Source organism: Mastigoproctus giganteus, chromosome 4, assembly GCF_048544385.1.
Source record: "Mastigoproctus giganteus isolate SK-2022 chromosome 4, ASM4854438v1, whole genome shotgun sequence".
NCBI lineage: Eukaryota > Metazoa > Arthropoda > Arachnida > Uropygi > Thelyphonidae > Mastigoproctus > Mastigoproctus giganteus.
In genome coordinates this window covers 219,110,570-219,126,420 of record NC_143578.1, presented here as the reverse complement: position 1 = coordinate 219,126,420, position 15,851 = coordinate 219,110,570, and positions in this window count along the sequence as shown.

Below are 15,851 nucleotides of genomic sequence, written 5' to 3'. Positions count from 1 at the left end.
TCCACTCTGCAACCATGTTTCACAACAAAACCTGAAGCCTAAACATGGCCTAACCTGGAGATTATATAATTAAGAAGCAAAACAAATTGAGGTTTGCATGGATTTCTTTCCTGATCCCCCACCTCGAGGGCTTTTAAATTGAAAAGCCTTTAACCATTACTGCTTTATAACCTTAATTCTTTCTTCTTTTTCCGGAAGTCTTTGACATAAATGAAAATTACAACTTTCACTTATGTACTTTTTATCAATGGCATATTTTTGGTTGTTTCACATTTACAGTGTGTGGAATCTGAAACAAGAATGATTTGGTAGCCATACTAGTCATAACTGGAGCATAGAGACATGTTGCTATTGACATATGCTGCAATGTACAAATACTTTGTACAAAATGCAAACTAGATTTTCTGATCTAAAACTTTAGGAAAAATATGCTTTCACATTTGAATAAATTTGAGATTTCTATTTCAATTAATGACTTAACTAAATTTTGACACGAAAATTCTGTAGGCATATGGAGACCAATTTGATCATATTTAATAGCGATTTCCCAAATTTTTGGGAAATTGCCATAAAAGAAAATGGTACAAAAACTTTCCTTGAAAAGCAATGAGAGTTGAGATGAGTTGGATAGCAAGTTAACATGATCCCCATTTACCTATCAATGAGTTAGTTACAAATCGAAATCAACTGCAAATCAAAACTTGCTTTTTTTTTTTTAAAGGAAGAAAGCTGTGGCAAATAATCATTTTATAAAGATAATTCTACATAACTAGCTGTAGACTTCTTTGGGCAGTTCATGGTTTTCTGTTATTTCAGTAGTGAAATTACATTTTTTTATTATTCTTGATCGAAAACAAATTCATGTGATGTTAATAGCATCTCTATTGGTCAAACACATCGAAAAATAAAATTACAGAAGTAATTGAGGGAAGAATAAGGAATATCATTAATAGTTTTAATGAAGTTGAGAAATTCTTTTCATGGCAGGTCACTCCCTATTTATGAGACTCATTGCATTACCCTGTTGTGAGTTTGCTGTCTTAAGATTTCCTTCTTCATGCAATTTGTATGAAGAAAATGACAAAGGTTTGTTTAGTTTAGTTAGCTAAGATCTTTTTTTACACTCTGATGTAGAAGTTGTGTTAATTAACAATTATGAATTTTTCTTCAAATATTTGTAGTATAATGGACTGCTGGTGTCAGAGATGACAGTCTTCTCATGAATCAAGACAAGTAGTGATAGCTGATTATACAGTACATTTCAATATGTATTTAGCTTGAATATATGTTTGTGATGAAATAAAAATATACAAAACTAAAGCATAAGGATTTTATTTCTTTATTTCGTACATAAGTTGATGAAATGTAAAACAGTTTCTTATATACACAGTACTTTAGCTTTATACTGTTATATCACTCTTCACAGGTGTAAACATGACTTTAAACCACAGGGGTTTTTCTCATGAGGTAACAAATTTAGCTTCTCCTGATCCTTTAGTAAACCAGGATACACAGAATAAACTGGAAATATAAACTGTAGTGTAGTATAAACTGCTAAAGTAACAGCCCATACTATATCCCTTTAATTGATCAGAAAGCCCACTGTGAGATCACAAATACTTTAGATACCATTTCTCACAAAGCTTAAAAACTGAAAATGAACTCAAACATTTAAATTCTATGATTTAAGTATATTAAAAATGCAATTTTTTTTTATCTGCTTTGCATATGGAATGACATTAACAAGAATGTTAACCTACTTCTAGCATATCAGTTATTATCCTTCTCCCACCACATAAAGCAGTAGGATTTCCAAATGAAACTGAGAAAATCTGTTTTGTTATCATTTCTGCATGCAGATTTTTACAATAATTATTAGTATCAAATCACTTCACTTTTTGGTTGTTTGGGCTCAAAAAAAAAAATTGGATATTATGTGAAAATATAAAACATTAATGTAAAAAATCTACATTACATAAATTCTATAATGATGCCATACTGACTTTCAAGAGTTCCCATAACTTCTATAGCTGATTGATAAAATAGTCCTTTACATTTAAACAGCTAAAATCTCTTACTTATCCTGCAATGCCAAATATATGCACATCTGAGTTTAGTTAAAAATATAGTTTCTTTTAATTAGGTATAAAAGAATTGTTGGAAATATTTATATACACTCTATAAAGATCAGGTACAGCAGAGGACAGCTTTTATTAATGGTTATCTTATAATGTAACCCCAAAACTACCAGAGAAATTAAATATCAAATTTGCAAGTATATACATTACAGCTTTATGGGTGAGAGCAACAACTTAAATTTTTAATTTAAATGTAAAGTAACATTAGCCAGATGTTTACAGTTTTGAATGTAATGACATTTATAATGGTGAATAGTAACTGAAGTCTAAGTTCTTGAATGATAAACTATCAGTTGCAAGCTCTAATTGGATGTGTTATTGTATAGTGCCCTAGCTTAATCCCTTGTTTAAAAATTCAGAGCATGCTAACATGACAAATCCAATGGGGTTTTGTTTCACACCAATCAAGTGTTGTACATGCAAGAAATGCAGGGACAATTCAGACACAAAGGCATATGGAAAGGGACAGGTTGGACCTCATTTCAGCTCATAAAATAAGATGTTTTCCCTTTTTAAGTGGACTATGTCCACAGTCCAACCCCTATTTAGATTAGAAAAACAATTCTTGTGGACCAGTGCTTTTCAACAGAGCTGTCTCTTGCTTTGTTTTCATCTTTGATTTTTTTTATGCCAATATAAATGATAACGAACATACAACAAGCCTTATTTTTTCTGGAGTCACATTTTTACAAAATTAATTGTAATTTGAAACAATAACAATCAAATCAATTATAACTAAAAGTTCTGTGGATATAGGTTGATAATTCATAATCATATTGAACTGGCATTATTGAGAAAGTAAAAGAATCATATAATGTTGAATTAGAGTATATAACACTGTCATCTGGCTGACACTGCAAATGATCAGTAATAGCCAAACATTACTGGAAGGAGAGACTACATTAATTCTACTACAATTAATATAGTGGATAGAGTACAGATGGCAGTGCCGTTGATAATTAAAAGTTTCTCAGTTGCAATCAGTGAAACTATGAGGGTAAAAAAAAAAAAGAAGCAATTTGGGTGCAAAACTAACACTGAGTCAGAACATGCTCTTGAGATTTGAATTTGCAAAATCATACCTGAAGAGTTAACTACCAGGTAATACAATTACATTGCAATTATTACTTTTTTAATAGCATTATGTTCCAGCACTTCTGCTGGACCTTGTCACATGCACCACTCATCTCAATGGTTAGAAAGTCCGGGGAGGAGATATAAGAAAGTGATTGACCTCTGACTGGTCAATCGGAGAAACCCAGTTGTTTGTTATTTGGTTTTTAGGAGCATTAGCAACTGAGGCCATATTGCTCTGGAGATATGCAGTGTCATTCCCTGACCTTTCTGCATCCTCTGTATTTGGTGGTCATGGGCTCGAATCCTGGTTTAATCAAGCGTGCGCTACACACTGCTGCTCCTGCTCACTTGGCTATGGAGGTGCCAAGAGAGAAACCTAGTAACTTCCTTTCCCAAAAGGTTGCTTGTAATTATATACATTAATTTTAATCCCTTAGAAAGTCATGGGTCAACTGCTCTCTTATGACATCTCTCTTTCCTGGACATTCTGCTCATTCAAAGGAGTAGTGAAAGTAATCAAGAGTCTGGCAGAAGTTCCAGAATGTGATGTTAAAGAATAATGGTGTAATAGCATATTAATTGCTTTTTATCTCTTAACAGAAATAACTCTTTTAAAATCATTATACCTATTAGACAGCATCTACATTTGTTACTAAGTTGTCCACACTCAGTCTGTTTTATACAGCTGTGTAATCTTGTTTGTTACACTTTAATTGCACTTTCCTTTTTTTTTTTTTATCACTTTCAAGTTTTTATATGTATTGCTATATTGTGTTTAGCCTGCTTCAATTCCAGCTTTATTGTGATCAATAAAATCTACTGACTTGATCAACTAAAACTATTATTATAATAAAACTACAATTATTAATAATTAATTGATTCAAAAACTAAAAGTTACATGAAGAATTAATTTAAACAGAGAATTTATATAGCAAAATCTAAGGATAACAGATTAAATTATGATTACTTGAATTCAAAGGTATTGATATGAATCATATCATAGTCATAATTGTAAGTTTTATGTAGAAATGCATAGCATATATAAGGAAAAGCAGCTTGAATCTTTTCCCACTCGAGCATTAGTATTTATATTTTGCTGGCGCTTCCGTAGCCAGGCGAGCAGGAGCAGCAATGGTAGCACATGCTTCTTGATTAGACCGAGGTTCAAGCCTGTGCCCACCAAATACGGAGGATGCAGAAAGGTCAGGGAATGACCCTGGAGCAATATGGCCTTAGTTGCTAATGCTCCTAAAAACCGAACAAACCTTATTTTTTGCAACTTGGTCATCTCACAAATTAAGTTAATTATTTCAGAAGATGAAATATTTCTGCATCATCCAAGCAAGCTGTGGATTAGATTATCATCTAATTTACAGGTTCTCTCATTCTTTAACCGTAAGAGCATATTTTAAGTCTACTTTTATGGTCATTATTTTTATAGAGTCCTTTTTATCAGTACTGCATTCACCATATGAAATATTTTAAAGTATTACTACTACTCCTTGGCAATTATCTATACAAAAATATGGATAGCATAAACTAATTCTGTTTTTGAATGAATTCATTGTGGAATTTTTGTGGACTAGCCATTAACTGATAGTCAGTTTCTTAAGGTATACAGAACTGGCACAGGGAGATGCTCCTCTCCTAAAATATAATTTTCCTGTGTTAGTAATTAAAGTTTTTTTTAGCAAAAGCTTATTTTCTAGTACCCACCTCATAAAATCTGTTATCATTTAAATTCCATAGGAAGTGAAAGTGAAAAAAATTCATTAAATGAGTTAACTAAATTAACCAAATGTGTAATGCAATGCATCATGGGAGTTAGAGCTACTATAAAAGAATCCCCTTCGCATGTATCTTTTAACCAACTGATGATGAATGCATTGAAAGTCCTATGTTATACTCTCGGTTACTGATTTTACATCTTATTTCCTTTTATGCAGTTTTATAAACGATCACCAGGGGAAAAAGCAGTGCACTTCTTCCCCAGGGCATGATCCTAATCTTACTCATTCAGTTAATTTTTTCACTTTCACTTCCTATGGAATTTAAACGATAATATGGATTTTAAGAGGAGAGTACTGGGGAAATAAGCTTTTGCTAAAATTTTTTTTTAATGAGTTAAGAGACAGTACTTTAAGCTATAAAAGTACTTAGCTATAAAATTATACATGTGTTAGTAAATAATTATTTTTATTTGGTGTTTAGTTCCCCAGTACTCTCCTAACAACAAGTTAACAAGTTTTTAATTGGCTAAACAATCTTATAAAAATGTTATTTCATTATTCTATAACTGATAATTTTTTTTTTTTTTAAATGGTGACCTCAAAGTTTGGAGTGACTGTTATTGATGACTGGATTGAAATGAGCTTAATTCTGAAATATATCATTGTACTCCTTTAGACATGACTTAGTTGTTTTTATAGGAAAAAACACTAATTATTTATTATTTTAGTTAGGAAATGATAGTTTCTCTTATTTAATAATCATACTGTATTTGCATATCCTGGCAACTAGCCTACATATACATGCTCTTTACGGAAGACCTTTATCACTGTATGGAGGATGTTAATAAATCATATGTCAAAAAGAAACTTCAAATTCTTGTAGCCTGTAAATCTTGGATATGTTCCAAAAACGTATTCTACTGGCATGCAAATGATATTCAACTAAGCAGAGGGTTGTTTGTCAACGAATATAACATGGGTATTATATCCTTCAAAAAATTATATATTTGCTCTGTAACCAATGATGGGCTTGTGAGAGCCTGAGCTGAGTCTGTGGCCTTAGATGTATGCTTGCTAATAAATATATCTTAACACTTGAAAGGCAGTCACTGCAAAATCTCTGAACTTACATATACATCTTAACTCATTGTAGATGGCTCTCTTATTAATATAAGCCCTAGGAAAGAAGTTTTGCATAAGCCTGAGATTCATAAAGTCTTCACTAATATTCTGAACAATATTGAGTTCCCTGAGCAATCCTCTTCCATTTCATAAAGATCAAAATTTCTCTATACTCTATGTTAATTTAAGTAATGGTCATAAAACTGTACGACTGTTATTTAAATTTCCATTATAATGTAGCAAACTATCTCTGTCTATGCAAATTATCTCTATATGCAGACATTATACATATCGGTTAACTTCTGAAACAATAGCTAGAATAGTTCAATCTGGATTATGTACATTATAACCTGATTAAAACCGACTGATTGAAAAAAGAAGTCTTACTTTAAATAATATATTTTTGAATTTGCAAAAATTTAAGAACTAGATAAAAGATTGAAACATTTAAATTTTTTTTTATATAGCATTGTCTTGTTGGCCTAGACTGATGATTCACAAACCAACAAAAAAAAAAAAAAAAACCACCCCACCATAAAAAAATTTAAATTTAATATATTTAAAAATGAATGCAAAAGTGCATTTACTAAGCATCACTGATAAAGAATGATAAGCACTATACATACATAAAAAAGTCAGCTACCATTTTTGCATTGCAGCCTCCATTCTCATTAAAAGGTGACACATACTTATATGTCATTTTTCAGAATTACAATATAATTATGAGGTACCTAGTGAATACACAGATGGCCAATGGATGCAGATGGCCAATGGATAGACCCCATTGTAATTTTCCCATTAGAGCTATCACTTGTTCTTATACTTTAATTGCAAATTCTGTGGATATGGTTCTTTTTAACCTGCAATTGCAGCTGTTCTAGTAATGCTGCAAATCAGTAAGTAATGAGGACTACTCTCACATCTTCTTGAGATGTGATTTGCATGTGATGTGATTTATGCAATACTGTATATTGCTTGGAACTATCAGCTTACATCATTGTGTGCCATTGCCATGATTCACTGAGCATATGATGGATTGAAGATGCAAATTGAACATTATATGTGGACCATTGTTCACATCCCTTTACACCACAAAAGGGGCTTGACCTTGATACATGGTATATTTAAAGGAGTTTGTGGACATGCCCATGTTTAGTGTGAGTTGAGTTCTGCAACAGGGTTCCAAGTATACTGAAAAATTTTTTGCCAAAGAGTGGAAAAGTGGCTTACTATAACAGCAGTGACATAAATGATATATATATATATATATAATCATTATGATAAAAACACTACACTGAGATGTTCATCATTTAGATTAATTTAACAAATTTAATTTAATGATATATTACATAACCATATGTTTCAGAGGTCTTTGCCTCCTTCCATGGTAAAAAAATATATATATAAATTTAATAATAAAAATATTAAGTTTCTGTTGTGAAGGCACTACATCTTCCACAAAATGCACCCAAGTGGAGAACAAAAAAGATCTAGGGGCAACTGTGCAGTCCAACATGAGGCTCTCTGAGCAGTGCAGGGCAGGCTGCTAGGACAGTTTATGGTGTTCTGGCAATGATGTACAGAAATTTTGCTAGCAGGGACAATGAGATGATTATCCCATTGTATAAGGCAATGGTTAGGCACATCTTGAGTACTAAATACAGGTCTGGAAGCATTATTTTAGGAAGAATGTGGATATGTTGAAATAGGTGCAGAGAACAGCAATTAGATTACTGAGGGAGAAACAATACTAATAAAGACTTCAGTTCTACAAATTGTAGCATCTGGAAAATCTGGAAACTTGGCAAATTGTGAGGAGACACTTATTGAAATGTTTAAGGCTTTGGATGGGGGAGTAAGCTAAATGGTGAAGACAATATTCTCTTGATCAGACAACACACATAAAGAGCAATAAATTTAAACTGAGGAAGGATGGTTACAGGATCAACATGCAAAAATTTGCTTTTGGCCAGAGTAGGTGATTGCTGCAACAAATTTCCATCCAGTGTTGTGGAAGTGAGTAGTTTGAATAAATTTAAGGATGGATTACACAAATTGTTAAAATGGATGTGTAGATGAGGTGGATAGTTTTTTATATATGTTATTTTGGTTGATGTATAAACTTCCTTATTTACATCATGTAGCACTACTAAGACTAATATTATACAGGTTGGAAGTGCCATGTAATATGACGTCTTATCTTCCCTTTCTCAAAGTTGCAACCTTCAATTTCTGCACGTGCCAGTGGATTTTCAAATGTGTTGGGCTCCTATACATTGTGTCAGAAAGAGAGTTATGTGCCCATTTCAAATAGTTTTTGGAAGTGGATATGCTGAGGTATCTGCTTCTTTATGACCTTAGTCTGCTGCGGTATGGTTGAAAGTTTCTTTGTGGGTATGGTTGAAAGTTGTATAAGATAAGGGCCAACCACTGACACTATGTAATCATATTCACGCAACGTTTCAAGGTTGGAGAGGTTCAGGCCAAATTTTACTGCTATATGCTTACCCTTGCTCATGCACCAGGTGAGAACATGGTATCTGGTATCCCCCTCCCCTCAGATTTTCAGGTTTTCCCACTTGTGACTTCCATCTCCCTCCCTCCGAATCTGGATCTAAAAATGCCAACAGTTCTACTTCTAGCACCAACAGCAACGGCAACCATCCTAGGATCTGTATGTCTGCTAGAAAACCAGAGAAAAACAGAACTTCACAAGCCAAAAGGAGCTCTCTAACAACTAATATCCCTCCTTTCCAATATAACTCCACACCACTGTCCTCTACATGGTCACCTCCTACAAGAACATGCAAGATACCTCTTCCAGTGAACACCCTACTAGATAACCTTTGTCTCACAGCAATTCTCACTCCATGTTGTTCCTTCCTGATTTTAAGGTGCAACTCTTCAGTCCCATGAGTGGTGGAAATAATTACATATTTTAACTTATTTATATTAACTAATTTAATACAATATAACTATAAGTATATTTTAATTCCATGTGTTACTGAAGTTCCTAGGGCCATATAATGTATAACCTTTGTTAATATCTATTTCAATTAGACTATATAGAGAAGCCATTAAATGTTTTGCCTTTGAGAAAAATATTTAATGACTCCCCTCTTTGAAAAATTTATTAACTTGTGGGTACACAATATTTTCAAGCTGAAGAACATTCAAGTGTGATAAAATTAGAAAAAAAAAAGGTAGGAAAAGGCATTCAGAGATAGACTTTTGTTACATCCTACATATAAATTAGTACAGTTCTGTAAGTTTTTATTTTTAATAAAAATATTTTGAAGCTTTTAAAATTTTGAACTTTCTTAAAAACAAAACAGGGATTTTAATATATGTAATACAACAATTCTGTTATAAAACGCTGAAAAATGTAACAGTTTAATTACTTGTCTTATTTTGTGCATATTTTTCACATAGAAACAGAAGTGCACATGCAGAAAATGAAGAATTGAAGATATGCTGATATATTCAGTCCATCACTTTGGAAATTTAACATTCAAAATGTAGTACAAATGTGGTTATTGACCTGCAAAGGGGAACCACTTTTGCTGGAAAACTGGAGTTGTATTTCTTCTTTCAATGTTATCAACTTGTGTAAAAACAAAAATAATGGCTCTAGTTCCTTGTTTTTTCATATGCATTTTTTTTTTTTTTGCTGTGCAAAAAAAAAGGAGAGGGTGAGAGGAACTTTAATTTGATAGATTTTCAGCATTTCATAACAATTGCAGTCATTTTATGTCTTCTATTTCAAGAGACTAAATTTTAAAATATTGGAGTTCTTTTTTTAAATAGTTCTGTATTTAGGTTGTTTGAAGTAGAGTCAAATCAACCATAATACAAATATAACCAAGATTACCAAGGATAAATGGAATCAAGTTACCTACAATTATGTTCTTATCCTCCGTACTTGCTGACAGGTGTAGAAAGAGAAAACTGTTCTATATTATTACAAAGTCCTTCTTTAATGGAACATAATTTTTCAGAAAAATGAGTGTTTCTTTTATCATCTTTTTTGTTTATAAGATTTTATTACAATTTCTTGTTGTGGTAGTTTTAAAAATTTTTGATTATTTATTAATTTTAGGTAGTCACAGTTTTAACTGATCCTATTACACATAAAATCAACTAAAACAGGATAGCAAAATGAGAACTACAGTAGAGCAGATTTTGTGCTCATTCAAAGATATAAATACTGTACAGCACTGTAAAGAAGAATAAAATCAATGGCCAATTAATTAGAAAAATACTTCAAGATATTTTAATATGAAGCTTAAAAATATACTACTTAACTGAAATAACCCTATTTCAACAAGTTCTCTATAGAAGTTAAAAAGAAATGCTACCAGAATTTCAATGCCTTGATTTAAATAAAAATTACAAAATCAGACACTGTTATAATGAACAATGTATCACTTAAGTGGTGATGCAGAATTAATTACTAAAAGAGTATTTCTAATGTATATTCAGCTTCTTATATTTATGTGCATGACTCATTTTAAGAATTGATAAACAGTTTAAGATTGAACTTAAAAAAAAAAACAAAAAAACTTTTAATACGTCTTAAGAGTGAAATAATATTGTTAACTCTGAGTATGTTATTTTGAGAGGTGTGCTCCTACCCATAGCACATTATTATCTAATTAATGATTTTTTTTATTTTGTAATTTAATATACCAATGGCACAAATATTAACCAAACCATCAGTGCTGCTAATTTAAAATATATATAAATTGATAAAAAAATATATATATATATATATATATATATATTCATGACTTATTTTTCATTGTTTCTTATATAACCCAAACATTTTTTAACCAGTAATATATCCCTTTATGAATACGTATTGAAGTTCCTTTCAAAACGCCTTATGTTAGATACAGTTAAAAATAAAGACTTTTTCCTTAAACGGTTAATAATAGATTCATGCTTGGTGTAAGGCCATTGGTCAGCCAGAACCAAACCATAATATACAAATGCAATCACTGTGGTTATTTTGAAAAATAAAACAAATTAAGAAAACTTTTATGCAATGCTGCTACTTGAATATAATTTTAAACCTCATTTCATAGGTGATGATAATTTTGAAAAATGGAGTTGATGGCTATTTTTGAAACTACTACATGGGTTTTCTCTTTAGCATCTATTTGAATGTTATAAGGTATGATAAAATAAAAAGCTAAAGGGTGCAATCAAAATATTGCATTCCACATATTTTGTTTCAATATATCCAACATTTGATTTACTGGATTTCTCAGACAGTTGGTTGTCTGTACTGATTGGGGGTTTCTTGGCACACTGGTTACTTTGTTTATAGTGGCAAGTTCTAATAGATATGATCCTTTTCTTTGGGTATTATGTTTGAACAAGTGTGTGTCTGAGCTGTGAAACCAAGAATAGCTCATGAGGGGGCACTGTACTCCCTCCACCTGAGATCAGCTAACTTAGTCCCTGACTAAGAGAAACCTTTAAAAATTCTTAAGTTGAAAAACCCTACACTCTCAAAAGACCTCTGAGAATGGTAATATGGAATACAGCACCATAAATTTTATGGTATGAGATATTTACAGTTCAATTCTATAGTATCCTTTCAGTAGTATTTTTGAAAGTTTTTTTTTTTTAAATTAATGCTATGTATAACTGAAATTGACTGACAACAAGAGATTTGGAGGCATGCTGCCAAGGAAGTGGTAAAATATGGAAGCTGGTGACAGATTATGGTGCCATTTGGGTCTAAATCAATTGAACCCCCCCCCCAGGTAGGGGTAGTAATGGCACTTCCAAAAGAGTGAGTGTGTGTGTGTGTGTGTGTGTGTGTGTGTGTGTGTGTGTGTGTGTGTGTGTGTGTGTGTGTGTGTGTGTGTGTGTGTGTGTGTTAAACAGGATCTGCTCATATCTCTAGACAGGTGTACCACACCTAGTCTTGCACTAGCTCTGTGCTTGTTATAAAAGCATAGAGAGTTTTAAGTTTTTTGGCAAGAATGTAAAACTTGTTTTCATGAAGCATTTTCTCTTTGATTGTTACATGTAACATTCCTATATATCATACATTAAAAGAACTGTATTTTGAAAAAAAACTAAATGTTTAAGTTTATAGTCATCAACATAATGATATCAAATATTCTATTATTTTTATTTATTTATTTATTGAATACTAACAGCCAGCCTCACACAGATGGTATGCACTTAACCTTGAACTGCTATTTGGCATTTGGCCTTGCAGATCCTATAGCTCTGCCTCCACACCACTCCATATATTTTCTGTTTCTCTAAATAAAAGGCTAAAATTACTGCTAATATAAAGCAATTTCAAGTGGCAGAAATATTTTTAATAGTTACTGTAACTCCATGTTGCTTGGGCGGCAAGGGTCCTTGACAGCTAAATTCCACAAGTAGCTTAATAATACCTTCACAAATTACACACTTTTGTCAATTAAAGTTAATTTTAGAAAACAGACTTTATTAATTCATTCAGCTGAATTTTTATAAATTTTGTAGTTATGAATCAGTAATGTCTTGTACTACATTATGGATATAACAATTATATATAGAGTAGTGATAACTTTCATTTTAGCACCCCCCCCAGTTAATTTTTACTTAATAACAAATTGCAAGGATATATGTAACTGAGAATCTCTCTATAATTACTGATTTTCTACTTAAGTGGCGTATTTTATTTACTTTGAAGTTTTCCATGATCTGAAATTCATGCAATCAATATGTTCTATTTTTGTCATGCAACTTACTAATTAAGAACTAGGAAAAGCAATGAAATGTATGAATAGCATTTATAATTCTGAACAGGCCTAAATTATTGTAATCACATCTGATGTTGTATAGAGGAGGCTGCAATAATCAAAAGTTAAATTAGAAGAACTTTATGTGAAGATAACCTCTGATCTATGCATTCTCCTTTATACACTGTCAGACATCTTATTTGTAATATTTAGTGATTGTGCTGAAGATAATTATGAATTTGTTAATCACAGTAAGATTCAAATGTTTCTGATATAAAATGAAAGCAACTAGCTTCCGCTTGAAAGTTTGTAGTTATATTATGTTTAAAAGGTTCGTACTCTCAAAATAAGAAAATAGTATTCATTATTTTATTGAAGTGCAGGAATATTAGGAATATCCATTTGCTGCTTCATCCAGCAAGTCAAGAAAAATTAGCTTTTTTCTATACAGCACTGAAATTGTCAATTAAATTATTTCAAGCAGAAATAATTTAATTGACAATTCAATAATTAACATTATAGATTTCTTGCCTTATTTATGTGTTTTAATTTTCTTAAACCTTAAAAACAAAGTGGTAATGTGGCATCATTCATATTATTCAAATAATCATTTGATTTGACATTTCTGAACCTATACTAGAAATATTTGTTACTTTTAACATTATTTGAGACACTCTTTGCCTGAATTATTAATTATATAACAAACTGTAAAAGTAACAACAGTGATTTAAAGATAGTGCAAAAACTGCATATTTATAAAATTAACAATCTCACAAGGTTATGACTAATAAAAGCTGCTTATTTTCTTCTGTTATGGAGAAAAATAATTGCACTAGAAGGCTTGCTAATCTGAAAGGCTTTTAAGAATTAAATATTAAAATGTGCCATTGTTACATTATATTACAGAAATAGGGCACTGCCTGAACTGGCATCATTTTATCTAGTGATTTTGAAGATTTAAAATTAAGTCATCCTCAGTATATTTTGGGGTTCATTTGCAGGCAAAGCTGCCGTTTTACTTCTACTGTATGAAAGCTAATCCATCTACTGTTGCTTCTAATACAAATCTTGCAATGCAAGTTCTTCATATCTTGACACCTGTGATTTACATATCAATACAAAAATAATCCTTTCTCAAAACATTCAGATATACAATGATCATCATATAGTTTAAGACAAGAGGCCTTTTTTACAGATCTACTTACAGAGATGATCACATTAATATAAGATTTAGTGATATACATATTGTACATTATTTACATATAAGGGTTATTTACACATTTTTGACTGTCCACAGTAATTGTGTAAAAGAAATGTAATATTTATTACAAAAAAAAAAAAAAAAATTCACAACATAAACACATGAGAGCATGTGCACACATTCATATATATATATATATATATATATATATATATATATACACATATATATATATATACACATATATACATAATAAAATTTTACTTATGCTTACTTATTAATGTTGCAAGCTAGTTAAATGGAAACATTTATTCCATAAGGGTGCATTTTTTAAAGCTGAATAATTTTTCAGGATAAGATGCTGAAAAATGCACACTCACTACTAACTAACACAGTAAAATATTATTATATTACTTTACAGTAGGCTATATGATTATCATGTAGTATTCTAATAGAATGAATGTCACACAGACATCAGATATAAAACCACATAATGTTGCATTGTTGTAATCCTGAGTAATATGTTGGTTGACGCTCTCTAATAAAATGTAGATATACTGATTAAGAATGAAAATAAACAGTTTCAGTGATTAAGAAATTGGATTTCTGCACAGCACAAAGTGTTTTTCTATCACAGAGCATAATTTCACATAATATAACAGTTTACTCCACAAAACAACTCACTTGAAATATAAAGCTGTTCAAATAAATTCATATTGCACTTCAATTCTATAAAACAGATTATAAAATTTTAATACAATTAAAAGAACACTCCATAAGATTTAAATATATTCAGAAATAATTTGTAATGAAAGCATTTTCCAGGCTGTCTTTAAAACAGCTCTCTCTCTCTCTCTCTCTCTCTCTCTCTCTCTCTCTCTCTCTCTCTCTCTCTCTCTCACACACACACACACACACACACATACATACTCACTCACACACACAACAGGTTAACAATTTAAAGATGCATAAACAATAATATATTACAAAACAAATTTTAAAATTTATAAGAAATAGTCTGACTAAATGCTAATATATAATAAAAGTTAAACTTAAACAGGATACAAAAATTGTCTATTTATTTAGGAATAACATGATAGTTTTAAAAAATACATTGCTCCTGACAAAACTTTGCTAAATGCATGCAAAGCATACAGTTTAACTTATATATATGTTAATTTTAACAAATGCTATTATATAATACATGTTTACATATGATATATATTGTATATATATTTTGAAAGAGAATCTTGGCAGCATAGATAAAGATATCAGTTAGGCAATGAACAAGTAAACAGTAATAAAAGCGATGGAGTAAAATCACGAAACATTTATGATTACTATATAATGGTTGTGCTATCAATGATCTTATTTACCTAAGCATGCAGAGGGGGAGAGAAAGCTGAAGTACCTGACCATTTTTGATAACTTTTCTAATTGTTTTTTTTTTTTTTTTTTAATTTATACTATGTCAAAATTATGAATTTTCTGAATGTGTATAGGCCATGGGTGGTCAGTTTCTGTGAAGTTTTTTTTGTGTGGTATTTTGAAGTTTTGTAAAAATGAAAACTTTGTACATATATGCTTTTAAATATTAATTTGTTCTTATTTGACTCTATTACCCAACACTAGATTGAATCAGTAAAAAATCAAATCAGAATTAAAAAAAAACTTGTCATTAATTATCTATTTTGATGCAATAGTATTCTCTACATCTATTTATTTATCACCTGATTTTATTTTAACATCAGCTGAATTGTAGCAAATTTCTTGAATTTTGGCTTTTGTAAATCCATATTGAACACTGGAGGTTAATGGGTACAATCCCTTC